General features: G+C 38.9%; 1 long non-coding RNA gene across 2 annotated transcripts in view; it reads right to left on the bottom strand.

Annotated features, from left to right (window-relative positions):
- Positions 1 to 1,060: 1,060 nt before the first annotated feature.
- Positions 1,061 to 3,861, bottom strand: part of LOC102377945 — a 6,298-nt gene continuing 3,497 nt past the window's right edge. Inside the window, exons 2-4 of one of the 2 annotated variants that reach the window (XR_003091907.1) lie at positions 1,799 to 1,910; positions 1,459 to 1,660; positions 1,061 to 1,202 (exon numbers count right to left, since the gene is read on the bottom strand). This is a non-coding gene — a long non-coding RNA (uncharacterized LOC102377945). Of the gene's footprint in view, positions 1,661 to 1,798; positions 1,911 to 3,861 lie in introns of both variants that reach the window. The other variant, XR_003091903.1, reaches the window with a different exon arrangement.

The following is a 3,861-nucleotide window of genomic DNA, read 5'->3' as shown; positions in this document are numbered from 1 at the left end:
TAACAGTTCGGTAGGTCAGATAAGATTCTTAGGCAATTCCTCCCTTTTGATTTTCTTTCTTGCTCTTCCAATGATTTCGTGTTGACCTTTACCTTCCCCTATTTTCTCCTCCCTTGTGCAGTTCAAATGCATGCATGCTTATAGGTAGCACATTCTTTGAATAGAATACACCATTATATTTATTGTTTCCTTCTTAAAGGGTCAATTCAGGGTTGCACTGTAATTTAATACACACCGGAGAATTCTCACTTGCGAGTTCAAGTTGTTTACATAGATATTCAGGTTAGGTCAGCTTTTAACCTTTGGTTATATTTCAGCAGATTTGTATTAAGCTATTAAGTTTGAATGCTTTCAATATTTTGGTAATATTTTATACTGAATTATATATCTAATAATAATAGTTCAGCAATGCCAAGTAAATATCAGCACTATTAAATGTCTATCTCTTGATCTCTGTGGGTTAGTGTGCTTTTAAAATTTGCCCTACGTGAAAGGGTATGTTTATACATGTTCCTTTGGGTGTGAGCTGTGGATGTAAACTACAATTTACTACTCTTTTGATAGGTCAGTTGTCATAGAATGTATGAAGAAGTCACTCTTCAGAACGATTGCAGTGTGAAAAGGAAAGCTCTACTTCCATTAGCTCTGAATAGGGAGCAGGCAGCGATGGAAGCTGGCCCTAAACCCTTACTTGAGTAAGGGACTAGGGGGAAATCCTACCTCCTGACTTACTATGTAAGCAGCTGTAGAAGGCATGGGAGACGTGACTTCTGCTAGAACACAGAAACTGAGACTCTGAGATTGGGCAGGGGCCCAGATATATCCTAGGTGGATTAGCTTGCTCTACACTGCATTTGAGGATCACTCAAATCTAAAGGGGAGGAGAACCCTGATGACGACTGAAGGACTCACAGGAAGGGGACCCAATTGTTGATCAAAATGATTGTGACCGAACAGGAATAGTGATTGTTGTAGTGTCATAGCTATGATGGCCCAAGGAATACAGAAGAAACAAGATTTGTTTAGTAGTATCTTTTATTGGACCACCTATACAGTTGGGACAGATAAGCTTCTAGGCATGCAATGCACTTCTACACATCTAGGAAAGACGCAGCCTAAATACCAGGTAGAACAATTACTTTTGTTTAAACTCATAACATAAATGTAAATGATCATCTGAATAGGAAAAAAGGGCAGTAAACCTGTGGAGCAAAGAGAAGTTAACAATTATCCAAGTAAAGAATAGTTCACATACATAAACTTAATTAGGTAAACAAATAAAACCATTCAAAAGGTAAGAGGGTTTTTAACTATATGTGGAATATGTGGTGGGATATGTCCCACCACAGCTGATCCACTTTATTGGAAGAAACACACATGACATCGCCCCTTGTCCTACATCAGAAACGGGCCCAACAAGGGCCCAGAGGCAAAGGGCCTTGCCAAGAGATGTCCTACCTCTCTTGCTGCTCTGTGCACCTTTGTTGGGGCCAGTGTTGACCCATCTCTCTGGGTGAAGTCTGTGTCAGCACAGGTCATGGAAATGAGGTGTGGGGCAGAGCAAGAGGTTGGAATTTAGAAGCCATTCTGAGCAAAGGGCAGCCTTGCCACATAGACTGTGGGCTGTGGTAGTAGCTGAATGTGAGCCTCTTGTGCCTCACTGCAGAAAAAAAAAGGATTCCATCCCCTCAGTTCTCCTCCCACATACTATTTCTAACTGTCTTTATTATGCTAGTCTTTCCTCCTTTCTGTTGTTTCTTTAACTCTCCAGTCTTTATTCCTCTTCCTTCTCACTCACCTGAGAGGTCCCTCTGCTGTCCCACTCTGTAGAAGCTTCTTGCAGAGCACTCCCTCACATTAGCTTATAGTGGAGATGTCCCAGTGCTTTTCTTAGGATTTAGCATGGTTGACTGTAAATATATTATATTTTAATTAATAATAAAAGACTATACATCTGTGAAAGCATAGTATTAAAAACAAACATTCTTACAGGTTTATGAATGTCTTTCTTATCTGTCCCAGGCAAGATTAATCTATTTGCTGAGACTTGCTTTGTTGTTTGCCTTTTGCAAATACTCTAATGAAAAAGTTTACTGGGATACATACTTGCTGGAAGGACTGACTGTATGAATCATGGAGAACAGCTGAAGAAAATTTAAATTTGAATTTCTAAACATGAGATATTATCCCCAAAACTGATTGTATGGATTAGATTTATTCAGTCAGGGAACAAAAATATGGTCCTTCTGTCCAATCAAAAGAGTTCCAGTTCATATGTTTTCAGTAAGTAAATATTAGCACTAATCAGAAAATGGCAGTTATTTTCTGTAGAAAAAAATGAAAAAGCAATGAAAATACTGGATTTTTTAAAATTCTGGTATACATTTTTTGGTTCTTTGACAACTAGAAAATTATATTTTTAAAATACAAAAAAATAGTTTTGAAGGAAAAATAATGGTTTATTGCTGTTTGAAAACTGATATTCTGGTAATATGGGGGAGGGAAGAGAGACTTTGAAACCTTACTGGTTTTCATGTTTTGGTTTTCAACTGAGAAAACATTTTTAAAATTCAAACACATTTTTGAAGAATATTTTCACTAGAAGAAAAAAGTGCTGATGAGAATTTTCAATCAGCTAGACCACATAAAATAGGCTTACTAAAAGAATCTGTACATTGACCAGTACTCATAGAGCTAAAAGTCACGGGAGACATGCAAAAAAAGGCCCAGGAGAAGTAGGCATGGTTGTCCTTTGTTTCTGTGTGAAAGTTTTAAGAAAGATTCAAGTTCTACTAAAGACTCAGAATTAGTCTCAGAAAAAAGCAAGTGCATGTGAAAAATATCCCAATTTTTTAGCAGACAATGTACAAACAGAAAGAGGTGAAATTTATCAGATAAGCTACTTATTATAAATGCTATTCTTACTCCCAACCTGAAAATTTTTACTCACAGAAATGGCTTTACCCATGCAGAATTCCACTGTTTAGCTTCCTTACTTAAAATGTTATTTACTAAGGGTTAGTCCCATCCCTGTCCACCAACAGTTCTTTACCAGACTTTTAAGTTTCTGCATGGAAAAGCTCAGTGAAAAGATCACAGAAAACATCACAACACTACAAAAGCTGAACATTAGTAGTTGTCTAGGTTAAGGTCAATAAAGAGGCAGGGAATAGAAGCTCCTATTTCAGCGCTTAGTACAATACCTGCTCTGTAGGTAAACAGGAGTCTTTAGTTTAACAGCAGTGTCAGACCCTTAACTTTGACATACACACATATTTAATTATTAAATTTAAAAGTAAAGACATTTCCTAAGAATAGCTTTCACAAAAGGAGTACACTAAGATTTCCTTTGCTTTTTTATTTAAATTAATAATGTGAAAGAGAAGGCTGAGGTAATCATTTCACTCAAATGAAGTAAAACAAAGGAACCTCTATTTCACTGATATACCAAAGGCTGTTCAGAGACCCCCACCAATTGTTCATCTCAAACTATTGAATCAAACCAAGCCAAAAATTACTCTAATCACGAACAGCTACATTGTGTTTGGTCCTTGTGTGGCGGATGTAGTTAGCTTTCCACCCACCACTAAATGGTTCCTGTGAAAGCCAGCACCAAAGGGAGGCTCTGCTCCATCCCTAGACCCCCAGGGATGCCATCTACCTCAAAGGCAGAGAGAAGGATTAGGGAAGGGATGAGCAACCCCCGGCACGTGTGCAGAGCATGGCATGTGAGGCCATTTTGCTCAGCACGCCACAGCCAGCCCTGGCTCTGGGTAGCTGCTGCCAACAACGGAGCCTGGGCTGCTCCCAGCAGGGCTTACAGTGTCCCAGCTGCCTGCTGGGAGTAGCCCAGGCTCCCCG

The sequence above is a fragment of the Alligator sinensis genome, unplaced genomic scaffold (assembly GCF_000455745.1).
Source record: "Alligator sinensis unplaced genomic scaffold, ASM45574v1 scaffold104_1, whole genome shotgun sequence".
Classification (NCBI taxonomy): domain Eukaryota; kingdom Metazoa; phylum Chordata; order Crocodylia; family Alligatoridae; genus Alligator; species Alligator sinensis.
The sequence above is the reverse complement of the archived record's forward strand: the minus strand, read 5'-3'. Positions and strand labels throughout refer to the sequence as shown.